The sequence below is a fragment of the Phlebotomus papatasi genome, chromosome 2 (assembly GCF_024763615.1).
Source record: "Phlebotomus papatasi isolate M1 chromosome 2, Ppap_2.1, whole genome shotgun sequence".
NCBI classification, from domain to species: Eukaryota; Metazoa; Arthropoda; class Insecta; order Diptera; family Psychodidae; genus Phlebotomus; species Phlebotomus papatasi.
The window spans coordinates 90,890,377-90,911,387 of record NC_077223.1 but is presented as its reverse complement, the minus strand read 5'-3'; the positions used below and the strand labels follow the sequence as shown (position 1 = coordinate 90,911,387).

The following is a 21,011-nucleotide window of genomic DNA, read 5'->3' as shown; positions in this document are numbered from 1 at the left end:
ATGAAGAAGCTAAGTTGGATTCGCAACATAATATGCCATCAGTGTGAAATGGAATGTGTGGAGCAATTTTGGATGTCTAGCAGGATGTGAGTGTATGTGGGTGGGACGTAAAAGCTCTCTCCTTCAGAGATGTATTTCAGTCACGACACAATAAATGTCCAATTTCTACCGTTTTCTTTATTTATTGTCGCCGCGTTGTTTTTTCACCCCCAATTTGTCTTTCGATCGACGCTCTCAACTCCCTACGCCTTTTGCTTCTCTGAATAAAAAAAAGCTCCTTCCTCACTGGAAATCCTCCCCCGCCATTCATTATTCATACGTGGACTTTTCCTGGCGTGCCCGAAGACGCCACAAGTTGAGACAGAGAGGCGAAAGGAAAAATCCGACGAAAAACATTCTGTCGATTTTCCATCTGATAATAATTATTCAGGCAGTCGTCTGGGCGATTTTCGTCTCTTCTCACACTAGTCAACGTGCGTGTGCTTTCGTATGTGCTTAAGTTTAAAGCTTTCCACAACATGAAAGTTTTCTTCTGGGAAGCTTGAAAGTTTCGAAATAGTAAATTAGAGTTAATCAAACAATTTTGCGATGACAAGAAATTATTTCTGAAAAGAAAGGGTGATTTAAAAAAGAAAAAGTAATTTCTATATCTTTTTTCTCGTGTGTACAATAATTTTTATAAGATAATTCATTTAAATATAACGCTATTTTGAGCTTTTTAATGCTAATTGTAAGTATATTTAAACCTTTCTTATATTGAAGCAATATCCATTTATTAAAATTCGATTACAAGTACGACTGCAATAGGGTATATCCTTAAAAAAATTAGATTTAAGATTTAAATTTTTTTTTTTACTAATATTTGCTGAGCTATAAAAATGTTATTGAAAACCTGTCGAGTTTAAAATAATACAGATAAAAGAAATTAGTATTACGTAAAAATTTAAAATATAAATTGTTGGTTAAAAAATGATCTTGAGAAACCTTAAAGTTGTATTATTTACGTAATTTACATTTTTTAAAAATCTTGCGAGATTGAAGAGATTTCTAATATTTTCGAAATTAAAATATCCTATTGGGTGATCAGATCATATTCCGTTGTAAAATCATCCTTAGCGAATTTCCAATTTTGCCGATAGAATATCGTACTGCCGTATGTGGAAATATATTTCCAGTAACTTGAGAAATGATCTTTCATTTGACTTTCAAATTTTAAATACAAAAAAATGTAAAACTTCTACATACAAATAATTTTTTAATTTTAAAATTTTATTTTTAAATTTGTTTATTAAATTTATATAAAAATTGTTCAATATAACAATCACAACAAATTCTTAATTTGATTACTAATTTCACTAATAATTTTTATATTAAATAAAATGACAATAAATGGGAAAATCATTTCAGTTTTATCAAAAAATTATTGAAAAATAAAAAAAAAATATCAGTTTCGAATTTTAATTACTAATGAGACATTAAGTTTTACAAAATAGATGTGATTATGCAGGAATCACACCTAAAAATCGTTCCTAACAGCATACAAAAACAATTGCTACATATCGTCGTTTACATCAACAATTGTCGTACAATTCTTTTTATATTCGAATTTAAAAAATTATTTTTAAATGCATTCATTTCAATTTTTATTTTATTCTTTTATGTATTTAATAATACGATTAAACTCCCGAAATCGAAAAATACAGATCCAACAATAAAATATTCCAACGACAATAGCATAACAATAGCAATAAATAGTACTCCTCCTAGTACAGATGGCAAAGCGTCCCAGCTTTGTGGAGTGCTCGAACTCACGAGAAAGAGCTATCCATGTACGAGTATTATCTTTTTACGTATTTTTTGGGTACCGCTTTACTACCAATTAAATTCATTGATCAATTCAAAAAACCATTCCGAAATAAGAAATTGCTTAAGAAAAGTAAATTTTACAATATTTTAGCACAAGTAACCAGGGCCGGATTTAGAAATGTGGAAGCCCAATGCCTATTTGTAGGGGCCCCAGATATTTTACATTTTCCAACAGTGCGACAGCTGTCAAATTTTATATAATATAATGCTTTTCAATCCTACAGGTAAATTTAAGCAATTTCAAGTTTACCTAAAATCTGAGACTTTTCTTCTACTACTCGAACTATACCAACAAATAAAAATGTAAATCCGAGAAATGTACATCAATTACGGGTACTATACCGACATCATGACCGATTAAGTCTGATACAGTCGGATTGAAAATTTCAAGATCTTAAAAAAAAATCCATATTTAAGCAAATTGGTTGAAAAATAGTCTCTCCAAAGTGGTTAAACTCTGATCTTCGAAAATTCGATATCGAAATGGTTTACGAACATAAGTGTCCAAGACTGAAATATTCGCTTTGACTATATCTAAAACATATTTGAAAATTAAAGAAATCGTAGAAGCTATAAACCAAAAAAACATGGTTTTGGTTGGCAGGAGAGGGACGGGGAAGAGAAAAAAGACTCTCCCAGATAATGTTGACTTATAGGAGGGTCGTCGATGACCAGAAGTCGATATCTCTTGCCGCTTGGCCTCTAGCCATGTCAGAAGTTAAAAAAAAGTTGATTATAACTACTCTCTCTTTGAGTACGAGCAGTAAAAAAAAGTTATTTTTAGGATATAGATATTAGTTAATTGAAGATTCATAATGGGGTCCAATGGATACCTAAGTACTGCGGTCTTGGAAGGTATCGCCTCCATTATAATAATATAATAGTATAATCTAATCTAGATTTTGATATGAACATTTAGAACGTCATTCAGATTTTATGTCTTAGATGTCCTTAATAGTCTTATTAGAAGCTTTCTGAGAAAATCCTTAAATTTTACGTCATCTTATTAAGAGCTATTTGAGGGTTTTAAATTTCTTAACACATTTTTTTAAAGAGAGTAAAATTTACAATAACTTAAACTAAAGTAAAGTATCATAAACTTTTAATTTATTTCACTCTTTTGTCTGTTTTGGCACCCAAAGAAAAATATGAATAAATAAAATATAAAAAATATAATAAAATATAAAATATAAATATACAAACATTATAAATATTTAAATTCTTGAAATTTTGGAGTACACTAAGATCATCATTATTATCATCATCATTTCCAACCTAATCCCTATCGGAATGGTAGACCCATGACATCTAGTTTAGTAGCCTACGCCTGTTGATATACTGGTACTTCAGGAAGAAGTTCGGGTTCGAACTCAAGGCGCTCCAAGGCTAAATTCTGAATTTGATTCAGCCATCTTGTCTTAGGTCTACCCCGAGGTCGTTAGGTTCATATTAGGTTTATATCAATAATGCTCGTAGAATGTCTCATAAAGTCTAAGGGCAGAATCACATTGACAGTAAAATGCTCACCGTCACCGTCAAAGCCCTCACCGTATTTCGTTAATTTACGCATTTTCATTGCAATTCTTACGCAAATTCCCAATTACCGTATTGCCTTATCTCATACTCGGTGGCCCTAGGTGAAAATAGTGTAAGAAAATTGAATAAATAAAGCGGAAATGCGATAAACGGTGAGCAATAAAACTGTACGAAAAACTGTAGCAAAAAACCCTACAGTTTTTTGTTTTGCTTACCGTTTATCGCATTTTCGCTTTATTTATTCAATTTTCTTATACTATTTTCACCTAGTGCCACCGAGTATGAGACAAGGTAATATCGTAATGGAAAATTTGCGTAAGAATTGCAATGAAAATGCGTAAATCAACGAAATACGGTGAGGGCTTTGACGGTGACGGTGAGCATTTTACTGTCAATGTGATTCTGCCCTAAGTGTAAAGGCCTCGACAGACCTGAGGATTAGCCGAGAGACGGCTTAGTGCAATTTTATTCGCAATAATAGTTAACCTACTTTTCCATCATTTTTCATTAAGCCGTCTCTCGCCTTAAGTCCTAAGTTTATCTATTGCATAAGTGTAATATCTAGATATGTATTATATCTTTTCTTAAAAAAAGGATGGATCGTCAGTCCCTTGTCCAGTGAAATCAATTCTGCTGAAGCAGCTGGATACAATTCAAAGAGCTTTTACTCCAGAAAAATTCCTGATGACCATAATAGGATTCGAACCCGGGACGCTTATTATAAAGCAAGTATTCTACTACTTGACCCACTGAATACCCACATGAAGGTTCATACTTTGAAATAAATTTGTGAATCTCTTATGTGTTATGCTATAATGATTTTTGTCTAACTATCCAATCGCTATAAAACTTATAGGCCAAACAGTAAGAGATATCAAATTAAGGCTTTAGTGGCCTCGAGCTAAATATATCTGAGCTTTCAAGCTTGACGAATGAAACTTTCCCAGGTTAATCCAAGTACCTTAAAGTCAGTCACCTTCTGATGTAGGTGCTTCCTAAAATTTCATCTCAAATACCGAGAGTTTCTGTGAAATTAAATTTCACACTTGAACTGGTGCGAAAGGGAAAATCTTATATTGCATGAAATTCAATAGCCCTCATGTGTTGCGGGAAATCACACAAATGTGACAATTTTGGGGGTGGAAAAGCCCCATGAGAGTTTGGGGACCTTTTTTTTTCACTAGACGCTTTTGTGTGTGTCTCTGAGGTGAGCTTTTCGTGTCGTCGCCAGGAGTTGCCGCCAAAGGTGTTTTCTCGGTGGGTGGGACCTTGATAAGGTGGGTGAAGGTCGCCCAAGGCGCTGGTACACAAGAAGACGCCTGAGAAAATCACGGCTCGAGATGAATAGGAATTTCATTGATGTGAGATTTTTTGCTTCATGGCCCCAAAAGACCTCCCCTAAAAATTCTTACTGGAAAATGGTGGAGGATTTCCTCGGAAAAAAGTTCTCCCCCCAAAAAAAATCATCCTCCAACTTTGGGAAGGCGATTTTTGGTGCTTTTTTTGGAAGGGAATGAAAGCGTGTGAGCTTTTTTTCGCATGGAAACGCTTATTAAATGCCAGACGAAAAATGTCATTGCTTTCTTCGACAGATTCGTCTTTAACTAGGGATCAAGTGGAATGGGATCAGCTACTGGCGGTAATTTCCCACCCACTCACTTGAGCTTTCCGAACACGACCAATTACGTCACTTCCGATCTCTATGTGTCACACATTTGTTCAACGAGTGTGATACAATTGAATTGTCACACTGTGAAAATTTATGTGTTGTTTTGAATGAAAAGCACTGCACACAAAACGTTCAAAAGACAAAAAAAAACACACATACGAAACATGAGAAATAAAGAGTGAGAACATGGAGGGAAATATACACAAGTTTTTCATTTTTCGACAAAAGCGTCAGCATTGCTCCCTGGCCATTAACCTTGTAACCTTGGCGCATAAAATGGTGATTATTTTGTGTAATTTATCGAATTAATTCCAAGAATAAAACAACCACTTTTTGTCCAATGTTGGGGTTTACTTTTTCACTTCCGGAAAAATAGGAGCCATTAGTTAATTAAACCAGACGTATGGAATTCTTTTTTTTTTGCAATCCTACCCCCTTTATCGTAATTGGCCTCAATGCCCAGTCGTATCCTTAATACGTCATAATTCTATTTGCACCGGGATGATAATTGTAATTTACGATCAGTGAGCATTTTATGATTGAAAAGATCGATGGATGATGGACTTTTCTTGTTATTTTCTCTATCCACACTATTAAGAACTTCCTATACAAATTACCTGCTATAACTAAGCAAACACACTTGGAAAAAAATGTATTTAGAAGACTTACGAAACAAGGGTTGGTGATAAGATTTTTTTTGGGTAAAATTTACCCCTGTTTTTTTGATTAATTTCTCAGAGTCGAGAGAGTGAAAATAAAATACAGTAGACTCTCTCTCAATCGGGCATTTGGGGCAAAATGTCACACAAATTATCGATAGATTTGGGCGTCGAAGCCTTTGTAAATTCCACAAAAAGCGCTCAATTATAAAGAATCACGATAAAATAGGAAGAACTACGGCGAATTTGAGCAAATTAGCTTCATAATTAAACGTAAAAATTGTCAATAAAATTTTTCGCCCGATTGAAAAAGAGCCAATTGAGCGAGACTCTACTGTAGATAGATCCACCAATCTAACCTAGGGAATTCATATTAAGAGCAGGGACTGTAGCAGCGGAACCGATCGGTCTTACATTCGGCCATTCTGACTAGATCATGACCTCATTGATAATTTATAAATTAGATTCTATTAGTTAGGATATGAAGCAACTGGGAGTTAGTCACTAACTCTAAGACGGCGGTGGACGTTTATTGAGTCCATATATTTTCTTTTCAGAAGAACATTATTTATTTGGTTGGTCGATTACTCCAACGTTGAAACGGGAACCAGAAAGTCCGAAATACCTCTGGTTCTGGTTCATTTAGGAACATAGTCCATTGTTGGTTCAACCATTGAAAATTAATGGCACAGCAAATGTGAAGTATGCCAAGTCTTAGAACTGAAGATAAAATATTGATAAAAATGAAAACATAGGGAGTTTTAAAAAGTATCTAAATTTAATTTTTTTTGTAACTTGTTGAGGGTTTCTATGTAAATAAACGGGGTCCCTGGATTATGCACATTATCGGGACAGAAGTAAAATCCGCGGGAAATGGCTTTCCCTTTACACACCCAGAAAATTTGCATAAGCTTGAAATATTTCTCTCGAACAAGTTATAGGAACGCCGTGATGTATACTCAGTTACTTACTTATACAGGAGTACAACCCATGTAGGCCTTTACCTTCTTCCATGCCACGATTCTAATTCTCTCAGTTGCACGTCAACGTCTTAAAATTTCTCGTATTTTTTTTCGTATCGTAGTCTCCGTCATCTTCCCACCTTACTCGATTTTGTGACCGTCTGGATCCAACTGACCTGCCTTCGAAATCTTTCTTGAGCCGATATGACTCTGCAATGCCAATAATTATATAATCGTAAGTTAAATCATATAGCTCGTGATTGTGTCGTATTCATTCGAACATGTTCTTACATGACTGGTATATACAACCTGACAAAGAGCTTTTCCACCGTTTTTCTCTGGAGGTTGTCACCGCCGTTAAGACGGCCATGGACGCTGAAAACTACACGAAACTGAAAACGAAACTGTACTTCAAAAGCTTTGTTGACCTATCTATCTACCTATCTATTCTCCAATCTCTTTGGCGTTCTGCCACCGGCTCATAAATAGTACGCAGGATCTTTCTCCCGAAGCAATTCAGCCTATCTTTATCAAGTTTGTTTAGTCTCTAAGCACGGTTCTAGACATCGTTCGAAATTTGAATCAGGGCAATAGACAGAAAAAACTCTATTTCCATTATTAATCCGAGCCTTTACATCCGCAGCCACAATGTTCTCCTTGATGTTCTCAGTATTAACTTGCGTACCGAGATACTAAAAACAAATAACTCCTTCAAAAGTTTGATTTACATGACCTACGCCGTGCCAATTAATTAATAATTAATAATAAATTAATTAATGTGCCAATTTCTCGGGCTATTATCAGATCCATAATGATACAGTAGAGTTTCGCTATAGTCCATATTTGGTTCCAGATTTGACACTTGGGTCGCACTATAGTCCATATCATTTTTTAAAATTATCAACGACTTTTAGTATTGAAATTGCTCGACGGCTTCCACTTTCTTTGCGATTGTGGTACATAGTACTTGTCCTCGCTCACTTCATTATGGATCACAATTATCACAACTACTCAATAAAGTTTGCCAAAAATATTAAAATAATTATGACAACATTGCATGTCGCGTACTAAAAAACATAACCTAACTTAAAATCAGTGTTTGAAATCAACGGTCGATAAATTGTGGACTATTGAGCGATGGCCTATAGCGGAACTCTACTGTACATATTAAGTGCATTTCAAATATACCTGGTAAAAATATTTGCATACATCAAGAGGTAGGCGAACATGCATAATTCTGTATGCATAATCCCGTCAAGTGCATAACCCCGAAGTGCATAATCCCGGGACCCCATGTAGAAACTTTTTTGCAAGTTGCTCAAAAATTACTCTTCAAACTATACCTTTTCAAATTCAAAAGAGCTAAACCAAAAATTAAAAAATGTCATCTTCTGTCTGAAATTGCATGATTTGTAGCTTTAGTAATATTTTGCATATTCGATTAATTTTTGGAAAAATATGTGTCACAGATGCCTCAAATAAGGTCACATTGTAAAGTTTTGCATGTAGCAAAATTATGCATAAATTGCACAAAACATGCGGATGTCCCAGGATGAAACCTGCATAAGTTATTCAGAACTTAAAGTCTTATCTCTCTGCTTTGTTTCCCGAAGATCATTCACTTATCCATTATAAAAGCCAGGTTGCTCTGAGTGTATTTACGAGCTAAAGAGATTCCTCATCAACTGGAATTTCTAGGAATATCATGCGATAGCACTTGGATGGCAAAAACAGACGCCAGTGTTTCTGCAATTTCCTGAATTTGATTGTTGAGGATTAAAATGGTTGGGTATGTCAATAAAAAAAGCGTCGCGAATTGCACACACGTTACGCTTCATGTTTTAAATAAAAAAAAAACACGTGAATATAAGTATACCTTATTCGCGGGTGAATTTTCGTCACAAGAGAAGAGAAAATTTAGTTGTCGGTGTTTTAGTCGTTTGTGATTTTGTGCCTTTGCCTGGTTTTTAATACCCATGGAATGCAAGAGTGAGGAGGAACACAAACAAACGCCAAAAATTTAATATGCGAAACGGCGCGCGCATTGACCCTTGACTGTCTGAATGCAAAAGTCGTGTTGCTAATGCCATGTAAGTGGTTTATTTGTTTCGCCAATATTCACCCGAAAAACCCGCCGAAGATGATGACGAAGGAGGAGGAAGAAAAAATAGTTTTGTCTGGAGATTTAGATGCGAAAGATTGCTAAGAGATTGGTGGGGTGAGGATACTTTATGATGGGTGGGATATATGAACAACAAAACTGCAAAAAGAACCAAAGAACGTGCTAAAAAAACATCAACACAAGACAAAGAATTTTGTAAGCACGAGACTTTTTGAACCATGGAGGAAGGAATATCCAGATTCAGCTAGTTTCATCAGACATATTACCCCAAAAATAGTCACCAAGAGAGAACAGTGAATGTTCCAAAAGGAAGCTCATGGAGTAAATTAATCAACGATCCAATTACTTTTTCCTCTTCACTTACTCAGAGAATATTTCCTCCTTTGCAATTCCATCTGAGTTTCTTGGTCTTACTGAGAGTGATAAAGCGGAAATTGTTCGTGAAATGCTTGACACTCTCTCACCACTTGAGAATCTTTTCCTTCTTATTCGAGCTTCTAAGTCAATGGGATGAAGAGTCTTCTCGATGGATGTCAACAATGAGCCATTTAGTTGATTTCCAAGCACATCTTCTGATGTTTTTTATTACAATCATCCCACGTAGTCACAATGGATAGGGGTGGTAAAAAAGGACTTGTTTAGTTTGAGTGGTTGGAGCCATTTAGTTGAAGAATTAGTTATTATATTTATTGAAAGAATGCTAAATATTGAGGAAAATACTCAATTGTTGCGATTGCCGAACATAGGGCCACTTTGATGACGTTTGTGTTCAGCATAATATTGCATAAACTGCTCAGAGCATGTGCATTGTCACGGAGACTGCTACTGAATAAAATTTTATAAATTAAAAAACTATGCTAGCCATTGTGAGGAGACCTCGATCGCGGGGTAGACCTAGGACAAGATGGCTGAATCAAATTCAGGATCTTGCCTTGGAGCGCTTTGGAATCGAACCCGAACATCTTCTTGAAGTGGCGGAGGATCGACAGGCGTAGGCTGTTACTACACTCTTATTAAATATTTATGTTTTTTTTTTAATTATATTTCTAATTTCAAGTGGAAAGGAACTCTATTTAGAAAATAATTGAAACTTAGCATAAAAGCTAATAAGGGGAAGTGGGGAACCTTTGAATTGGAGAAGGTTTGAAATTGGACTTTTTCACCTATTTTTAAATGTAATTGAGCTTCGCAATTGGTTTGTTTTGAAAAAAAAATAATTTTAATTATGTCCCAATTGAAAGGTGCCCTACTTCCCCCTATATATGTTTTTGAATTAAAATTTGAAAAATCAATGATACGGTCAAATTACCGAAATATGCTTTAAACAACGTTGTGTATCAACTGCATAAAGCACATTTACCTTGCTACAAATTGTCATAAAATAATAATGTTTCTAAAGATAAATAAAAATTTTATTCTGCATAATAAACTTCCTTAATTTAATTTCATTGCAAGAGACTTCTATTTTTCACTAATAAAATTCAGCATTTACTCTGCAATTATTTTATTTAAAGTTTTGAACCAGGAACTTAAGCAAAATTGTTACAAATGTCGGCGATAGGGTCACATTGCAGATATTTGCATTCGAAGCACGTTTTGCATAAATTGCACAAAGTATGTTCATCTTACAACAGTTGGTTGAAAATTGATAATAATTCTCCAAAAATTATTTGTAAAGTGCGCCTTTTTTGAGTATTTCCTTTAATTTAAATAATAAAGACCCTCCAATTTCCGTCTAAATTATTTCATGGCATGAAGTTAAACATATTACCTAAAATATCTCAGATGTTTCCATATAGCTGATATCCTAAAGGCATCCGGATCATTTTTAATGGTACAGAAGCTTCTTCATATGCCATCTCCTCTTCTTCATCATACACTTCAGTGTTTTTCCATTCCTACATATATTTATTTGCCATATCCGAACATTTGAGGTGAACACGTTCTCTCTTGTTTTCTCATCTCGAGACGAAGAAGCACAACGGGCTTAAATTGCTTTTCTATCACATTGTCACACAATCATCGGTATTTCGTTTTGTTGGGGTGGAGCTTTTAACTTGAAAGCTTCACACATCCACCCTCAAGCTGTGCACTTTACCAAAATTATCTTCCATTTGCTCTCTTTGTGATTGGATCAGAGTGAAAAATAAGGCTTTTACTTCGACGTCTCGTCCTTCTCTATAGCAATTTTTTTTAAGTACTTGCCTTTGAGATGAAAGAGAAGATGGTTTCGGAAGAGAAATATTTATTTGGCATCTCTTGACTCGGGGAGGCCATGCAGGGTTCGTTGGAGCAATTAATAATGGTTCGCGATTGTCGATGGGCTGAAAGAGAAGTGTAGAGTGGTCGTCATAAATATCAATCAGCACCTATTGTACCTGGGCAGTGTTTCGCTGTTGGTGCTTCTGGCTTAATTGGCTACAAATACGAACACCAAAGTACCTTCGAGAATCAATTTCTCTTGTTTAGTTGGCACAAAATTGACCAACTCACATGTTAGAGGCCCCCAGTTGCCTCCATCTCGGATATTGTATCATTTAGTTGCATTGACGCAGAGGAAAAACCTCATATTGGCTTTACAGTGAATCCTCCTTTTACTTTTCATCCGGAATTAGATCACTAGTGGAAAATGGCATGGAAAAGAAACACTTGTACTGTGTGCATTTTATTATCAGAAAATGACTATTTGTGAGTTCATGGTAAAGAATATAAACCTAGGAAAAAATTGTTGCAAATGTCAAGAATAAGGTCACATTGCAGAGATTTGCATGCAGTTACTGTTTGCATAAATTGCACAAAACTTGTACATCTCCCTGTGGCTTGTTGTTTCTAAAATAATTGTATAAATCCTTGTAGTTACTGAAGAAGATCCACATCCAGGACCGAAAGCTCCGGGAAAGATTGAAGAAGTGTTTTTCTTTGTGAAGTGACTTCAAATCCACTGGCCACCATTGGAGAGTCCCCTATCAATAAAAGAATATCGGCTTTTGGCTTTGTTATAAGGGGGACCCCCTTAATAATTCTCATCCTATTTATCACACCTTTTATTCAAGTTCCATTTCAAAGGTTTTAAATAAAAAATAGCCATAAATATTAGTTCAAAAACGCTCTTATTTTTGGAGCTAAATACAAAATTTTAGAAGGAATAGTTGCAATTGACTAGATTTATATAGGGGAATGTAGGCATGGTTTGCACACAGTGAACGTTCAAACGATGCGAATTTTCTCTTTGATTGCAAAGAACTAGTACATCAGGGCTAGATCAGAAGTACTCAACCAGCTCTTTGCAAACAAAGAAAAAAATCGCATCGTTTGTAGGTTCACTGTATGCGAATTATGGCTACATTCCCTTATTAAGCTACACTTAGTAAGTCTTACCTTTGTTATGCAACTTGTTTGGTTCTTAGACTGTATCGTTTAAATTCAACCCTTGATTTCTCCCCACCGCTTCCTTTTTTTAAACCTAATTAGTGTCCCCTTTAATTAAAAGAACCATAGAAGAAAATTGTAGTATATGCCTAAAATTAGGTCACACAATAGAGATCTGCATGGAGAAAAAATGTGCATAAATTGCACAAGATTTGCGCATCCCACTTAGTAACTGTATAACGTTAATCCAGGTTTTTCTCTCTGAAGATTACTCTAAATTTTTGTGCAATTTTGAACTTAATTAGTGTTTCTTATGGGTAACACTAACAAATACAGCAATAAAATATTGTGCAATTTAGTCATAAGATTTTTCCTCTCAACTCCATCATGTGTTAGCTAATTTTCAAGTGAATATCTTGTTCTTGTATGCACTCTCGCTGTAAAATGTCTATGGGGCTGAGTTTCGAGCTATAACACTGATTATTGCAATTTTCCTCTTTTGCAGGTAAGCTTCCAACATCCGGGCACATGAAAATATGTGTATGCGTCCGTTTGAAGTGTCTCCCGCGGAGAGATTCCGGCGATTACGATCGCGAGAAGGTCACAAGGTTACGTAAGTTATACTTCATCTAGTGACAGAGAGTGACATGCGATTAATGAGCAAAAACACTGCAATACCATTCACTTTAAAAAACTTCTTTTGCTGGTTAGCTCCATCCACCTAGAGCGCAATATCGTTTTGAGATTTTTGCACACAAACCAAAATAGATCTAGGCCTGATTTTTGCCAGAATTGGAAAAATTTTTTCGTATATTGAGATTTGTCGACATTTTCATGTGTCGATTGCCCCATTGTTCCGGCAAAAAGACATACTTATATATCCATTGGATGGTGAAACAATGGTCATGTTCGTGTGACTGTTTCCCTACCATGATCTTGGCGATGGAGCAGAAGATGATGAATATAGAGGAAGAGGGCAATTATTTGAGTCTGCTGATTTTGGTTCCCGGAGACAGAGAATGAAGGAAGGAATAAAATAAGACGAATCAGAATGGCAAGAACAAGTTTCCGCACGCGGATGGGTGAGTCTGGGTCTGGGGGATAAGTTCAAGGGACAGGGAGGACAGGGTGAACAGAAATGGGATGAAGCGTTGCTTTATGCAAGTTTCCTGGGCATCAATTGATAAACAGCACTTTGAGACAATTTCTTGTCTCCCTTAGTCGATGTTTTTGGGCAAACTTATGTGGGAGTTTCCTCTTCGTACGTTCTGTCTCTTTGGTTTTTTATGGTACTATCCTAGAATCTCGCTTGGATGCAATAGAAGTAATAGCTAATAAAACCACTGTAAAACAGTGAAGAAAGCACGAATAATAAGCTACGAAAAGCGTAAAAATGATTCTTCTTTTCTTGCCAAAAGCATGATCTATTCACTATGTTTCTAAATTTTCAGTTATGATTTAAAACATTTCTTTTATAAGCTCTTTAAAATAGTAAAATAATAAAATTACTTAAAAATAATATTGTCAGAAATGACAAAAGTAAGTCCACGTTTTAGGATGATGCATCCAAGTAATTCAGTGCACTAATTGCAGTATGTAAGAGCATTACACTCAAACTTGTAATAGCAAAATTTAAAAAATTATTCCCAGAAATAAAATGTTAGGATACAAATTTTTAAGGTTAGTAAAACTATAAAATTGAAATAAATTTGTAACCTTTAGATTTTCAGAATTAAATAATTATAAAATTAGTAAGACAATATTAGGTGAGATTCTTAACAATCTCACCTACTATAATCCTAACAAAATTTCATGTCGTCCGATCGACCTCAAACTTGGCCAAAATGTGTTTCAGCACTTCCTGATCACGAATATATATGTGGCTATTTTACGTTCCCGGCCGGCCGGCCGCTCTTTGGAGCTTAATAGCTCCTAAACTAAAAAAGATATCGACTTGCGGTTTTCGGCAAAGGTTATATATCGGGTGAAAATTGCAACTTGGTGCATTGACCCCCCACCCCCCACCCCTCCTTCCGCCATTTTGAAGACCCCCCTTTTTTTGTTTTCTCAATAGCTCCGCCCCTATGGCATCGAGCGGGCTTAAATTTTAGTATGTTATAGCTGGGCCTTAGAGCTTTCCATCAATACCAAACTTAAGGTCCCCCGACCCCCCTGACCCGAGCTATAAGGGTCCAAAAAAAATTTCTTAAAATGGCCATAACTCCGGTTCTAATTGTCAGAATTTAAAAAGTGAGGGCTTTTTGGAAAGCTCTCGTGAAATGCCACCTTCCCTTCTAACATCGCAAGTTCATAAAACCACCGCTAGGGGCGCTATTTTTAAAAAGAAAATTTTTAAATCTTATAAGTTAAATAACTCAAAAATTCCATTGTGCATCGGGCTGAAAATTTAGTATGTTATAGCCGTTGATTATACCTATCAAACAAAAAAAACCTTAAGTCGATCCATAACCCCTGACCCGAGCTATAAGGGGTCAAATTTCGAACATTGACCGGCCTCTATCTCCGGTTCTAACTAACATAGCGACCTAAATTTTACATTTTTGATTTCGTCTCGATGAGCACTTTCAGATGGAAGTTCAAAAAGTCACCACAGGTGGCGCTGTGATAGCGTCAAAATTCATCGAAATTCAAAGTCACTTTTCTCAAAAACGGCATTGTGCAAGTTAATGAAATTTTAGTATGTTGTAGTCCAGTCTAGCACGTTTCCAAAATGGTGCGTATGTGCGCTGTGGTTAAAACAGAACCGGAGATATGAGGGGTCAAAGTTCACAAAATTCAAAAAATCATATCTCCGGTTCTATGTGACCGATTTTGATGAATGAGGGCTTAAACGAAAGATCTCACCAAATGCTACAACTTTCTAGAATATTTGAACTTCGTGGGACCAACACCAGGGGCGCCACAGTCGAAAAACCAATTTCAATATCACATAACCTCAATTATCTCGACTGTCGCTAAACCGATTTTGATGATTACTTCGACATAATTGTAGAGCACATTTGTCTCTACATTTCGTCCATACATCATTTTCCGCTCAGACTACGCTATCAGTCCGATTTTGCCGTTTAAGTGTGAAAAAAAAATGATTTTTCCCATAATAACGCTTTGAAATCACTCAGATGCCAATTTGACTGCCTCTACTCCACAAAGACACTTAAAATAGGGTTTTAAATGGAAAGTCCCACAAAAGACAACAATTCTTTGATATAGTTGAAGTTCAACAAATGACTACTTGGGGAACTCTGGATGAAAAAACGAGTTAAGAAACAAAAAACCTCGCTTATCTTGGCTTCTGAGTAATCGATGAGATCATGTTCTATGGGAAAATTATAGAGAACATTCTGGTCTACATTTCACCCATATATTACTTTTGTGCCAGTTCATCCAAATCCTTGATATTTTGGTTTAAATACAAAATTTGTATAATTTCACGAATTTGATTCAAGATAACTGAATGGCGTCTCCCAACTTCAGCTCTAAATCGAATTTGCATGCACTCCGAGCTAGCTCACGTTAAGAATCTCACCTACATAAGCCGGTTAGGATTATCTGTCCCTTTTAAAGAAAAAAACAACTGGATAAATTTTTTAGCTGATCAATTAAAATCAATCGAAGTTATCAATCGAAACATGTTTCCTAAACATTTATTAGTATTCTTTTTTCTTGAACAAAAAAAATCTTGTAACAAATCGATAATTGCTGATTGCTGGTCTGTAAATCATCACTAATTGCTTCTGAATGAATAAATACGAAAAAACGAACTAGATTAAAAATAAATTCGCACTCAAAATAAATTAAATAATATTCAGTACTGTTTCCAGGGGCCCATCAAGCTTAATAAAAAGTTAAGATATTTGTCACCCTTCCTTGTAAAAAATTTTGCAGCTATTGCACCGCTATTTAAACAAATTTTCTCGTAGTTCTTGTATTATTTCGGCGAACATTATAAAATATGTATTTTTAGATAGCTTTTAGTGCACGATTTCGAAATATATCACACTTAAAAGTTAATTCTCTTTAGGAAAAAACTTGCCAATAGTCTTCAGTGCTTCTATACAAAATCGTATGGAACAATTAGATGTTGAGAGGCCCCTGACCGTATCATTAAATCGAATATCTCATTTTTTTTTCATAACATATGAAATTTCAAATACTTTTAATTATTGTTTTAAAAAAATGAAAATATTATTAATAAACAGCTTTTTCATTTTTTTTTCACTATTTTTATCACTCAATGCCATTTTATAATCAATTTTGTTTTATTTATTGGTCATTTAGAACAATTAAGTGCTTAAAATTTTATTTAATAATAGAAATAATTATCTACTTTTCCGGGTTTGCTTTTACCATTTTTTTTTAATAGTGAACCTTTTACGAAATGGCAAAAATACTTTAATGTTTTCGATAAAACATTCAAAAATACTTTTATCTGGTTCGATTTGATGAAGTGTAATTGTTATGGAACGAATATTTACCGTTAAAAATTTGATTTTGACATTTAAGGCTCTCTATAGCTACGCATGACTGAAGCTTCGAACAACTCAATTTTTTTCTATGTTCTTAGTGGATTTTCAGAAAATTTGGAACATTAGAACAGCTATTTAAATATAATGTTAAAATGCGTCAAATTAATTAAAAACATATTGAAAAAAAATTCTTATTCGTCCATATGTAGCACGCTTTCCCCTATACAAAAAAGCAATAAAAAAAATAAAAAAATAATCCGTAAAAGTTTGTACTTTTTCCAGTAGAAATTCACAAACACTTACGAACAGCCCCCAAGTTGGCACGTTGGCCTTTTCATATGGAGCTATTTGAAGCCAATTCCTAAATTGATCTCGGACTCAGTTAACAGTGCTCCGAGGAAAAAAATTATTTAAACAAAAATTTAGTTTATTTATCCTTACATACGGAAAGGTATCTTATAATACGGAAAAGCTTCTCACTTTTTAAATATTTAGCATAACGGTAGCAAGTGCAAAAAAAATCCCAGATAAATTTAAATCGAAGTACGAGAAAGTGACTTCAAATTTCAGGGAACTTGCCAGGGGGTTGCTTACGAACAATTATACGAAATATTATTTTCTATGTATTTAAAATTTAATATTATCATTTTATGTACATTCTGTCAAAATTCCGTTTTTTACAATTTTACTGAAACACTGAAAATTTATTGAAAATCTGTTGCAGCTTCTACAGCCCTGAAAAATCACTATTACCAATACCTCCAAATAATTCTGTAATACTTGTCAGATGAAGGGTCACATTCCAAAACGATGAATCTTAGAAATTGTGCAAAAACTGCACAACGCAAATACACCACAAAAAAGCTTGTCACAAGTCAAAGAAATTTTTAAATCTAAAGCAATTACACCGAAGTCTTCTCTAGGTTTGATGTATTAACCCCGATACAAATAGTAATGTGACACACTTTTTCTGCTTCCGACTGTAATTCCTGGCACTTCTTAATAACCACAAACCACGCCGCAAATCAAAATTGATTGTTATTGACAGCTAATGGAATAGTTTCTCTTGCAAATTAACCACAATACCTCTGTGTACCATCTCTTTGGCATCTGCCTTCTGTTAACCGGGATGAATGCTAAAAACTTCCGGCTATGGCCATTTGCCCTTTTGTCCTCAAAAACTGCGCAAATTTTTGTGAAAATCGCTCGAGGGATTTCGTGATAGAGCTTTTTCCAAGTCGAAAGAAGTCACATCATCCGCCCACTGAAGGTGCATGAAGGTGGAAGTTGATTTAATCCATGTGAGACTGTTTGTCAAAAAGTATGAAATTCACTTTTGAATTTCCAGACAAGTTCAACAACCTCAAGGTCGCTTGTCTTGTTTGTTGCTTCATGTTCCGGACTTTCAATTCCCAAAAGCTCCGTCCCCAGCCACCCCCATTGAATGTAATACCATTGCCAGGGATGCCTTCTTCTAAGCCAATGAGGATGGGGGACCAAGTGATGGGCTCTGTGAGTGACACAAAACGAGCCTTCGGGGAATACTTTGCTGGTATACCCTCAACTTCTTTCACATTTTGCAGGGACACAGAATTTATTATGTGAATTTTTCCACCTTTTCCACCCACACAGCATCCAGGCTATACTTTTTTTTCACTCCATCTTTTCCATTTTCCTCCATTGGTCCCACTCTGTGCCATGTATAATTGAAAAAGCCAGCCAAATAGCATTGAAGTAAATCTCGTTGTATGAGAGCTTTTTAGCAAAACAGCTTTGTTAGTTTTCGACTTTGCACATTGTCACCGGGCGTTGCTATTTTATGTCCATTGGAATTATTTACTAAGCTAGAAACCGTTTAATTTGGGTGATAAAGTAGAAATAGCTTGTTTATCCAAGTTTATCCAGAGAGAAAACGATGCTTTCAGTAGGTCATACACATGCTATAGAGGACTATTAATTTCTTAAAAGTCTGTTCCCGATAGTTATAATGTGAATGTAATTTTTTTAAATAAATATATTTTTATCTAACCTCAAAAACATGGATAAAATTGTCGATAGGAATGAATTACGTTTCTTATATAATAAAACGTTGACGCATACGTGTGTTGAATTAAGCATAACGATTATAAATAAAGCTTAATTAAAATTCAACATGTTCCATATTACTTAATAATTTCAGATAAACCTGGATAACGAATATTGGATAATGTCAAAATTATACTATTTGTTTCGTTTTATTTATAATTTTATTAAAAAAAAAAACTGTAGTTTTAAATCCAATTATCTTATTGCTTTATTCTGGGATTCTCTGTTATTCAAGTAGTACCTGGATAATCCACTTTTTCCCTATAAAGCATCTCGATTTAACCCTTTAAGGAAGAGTGGGACACTGGTGTCCCAAAATCAAAAACTTTTTTTTTTGATTATAGAAAGTTGTTTTGTCCTCTAAATAGTCAGAAAAATTAGTTTTTATTTTTGGGACACCGGTGTCCCATTCGTCTTTAATAGGTTAAGGATAGATCAATTATTCGGCTTATTTGCACAACTTTTCCAAATTGAAATTATTCATGCTTAACAAAGTATTAATGGTTTAAAAAAGTTTTCAAATTGATAGTTTATTCTGAAATTATGTGTTTTTATGGATAATTCAACTTCAAATATCCAGAAGAATTCTTATTAGTCAGAAAAACCCAGATTAAATTTTTATTTTAAAGATTCTACAAATTAATCTCGTTCATTTTTTTGGATAATATTAAGCATAGGGGGAGGTAGGGCTGCTTTGAACTGTGGGGCTGCATTGTTGTACGATTTTGTCACATATTTTTAATATAAACTGGGTTTCAATATGTTGTAATTCGAATAGACAAAATAATTGTGGATCTAAATAAAATAATTGTAAGGACCAGTTTCATTTGGAAATAGACGGAAAAGTCGTATAACAATCTAGCCCCACAGCTCAAAGTAGCCCCACCTCCCCCTACCTGGATGAATAAATAGTATTTATCCATCCTTGGATAAGGATTAATCTGTATTACATTATTAAAATCTATTCGAAATTAATTAATTAAATTATTTTCTAAGAGATATCAATAAAGAAGGTAATTTATTTTTCGGGATTTTTTGAAATGATTATCCAAAAAAGGTCTCTGAATAATTTCACCCATCCAGATGTACTTATTTCCGGAAGAAAAAGACTTCTAGCAGAAAATTCAAAGATTTTTAATTTGAAATGAAACAATTTCCATCAAATACAAGGAAAGCTGGCTTAGTGCTCGATAATTCTATCAATTATCCAATCCAATGATATTTTTGGATAATTTTCTTTAAATTACTGAACTTATAAGTAAAAAACTTTTAAGGAACTGTCTTTTACTAGTAGAAATCACAAATATAATTAATTATTATCGCCAAAAAAATCAATCTTACTAATATTTTTTTTTAATAAACGTAGTGGAACCTGGATAATCTATCTCTGGATAAAAATGATCTACTTGATATTTTTTTAACTTTTTTTTCTTTAAAAATATGTGAAAAGAATTCACTTATTTGAATAAATGTTAATAAAAGTCTACTTAGACCATAGGGTGAAAGGAACGTCTATTGACATATTTGGAATATGAAATTTGAACATCTCTGTTTATAATAAAAGGTATATGACAGAAAAAGCTTTATATTACTTATATTTTACTAGATATATTAAATGATTTTCAACATTTTGACAAAAGTGTCAATAGGGGTTCCCTGTCGAACAGACGTTCCTCCGACCCTGCTTAAGTTTAATTCAAATTCTAGAGGCCTATGGGGATCTGGATAGTCCTACCCTAAGCGAAATAAAGCTCTTACAGAAAAAATATATTCGACTAATATTCTAGATAAGTTTTTTTGGGAAGGTACAGTATTAGTTTTTGTTTTACCTTCTGGATAGTTTTAGATAAATCTGGATAAAGCATAACTTCCTTGGATAAGGCCATTTTGAAATCATTTCTTTAATATCAACTCAATACCTTCACACTGTATCGTTTGGATAAAAGATTTTCCACAATTTTAGCTCGATGACTCACAGAGTTGATTTATTTCATTTTGACCAAGAATGTCTTTTTCAATTAAACAGAAATTTTGTATGATTTTTGCACCTAAATTTTCCCACTATCACAATTTATGGATAATTTGTATCCATTTTGCAGTTTGTGAGAATCTACCGTGTGTTTTCCATTGCTGATCGGTTTTTTTTTCTACACCAAATCGCATAAATGAACATTTTAAAGGGGGAGAAGGCCAACAAGCCTGAGAATTGAATTTGAATTTGTCCAGTTTCCATTTTTCACCATCCCATGACAATAA

The 21,011-nt window shown here is 34.4% G+C and overlaps 1 protein-coding gene across 4 annotated transcripts in view; it reads left to right on the top strand.

Annotated features, from left to right (window-relative positions):
* The window catches only part of LOC129802374 (ecdysone-induced protein 74EF), a 337,693-nt gene that overhangs the window by 199,635 nt on the left and 117,047 nt on the right, over nucleotides 1–21,011 (top strand). The gene's annotated exons all lie outside the window — the stretch shown is intronic.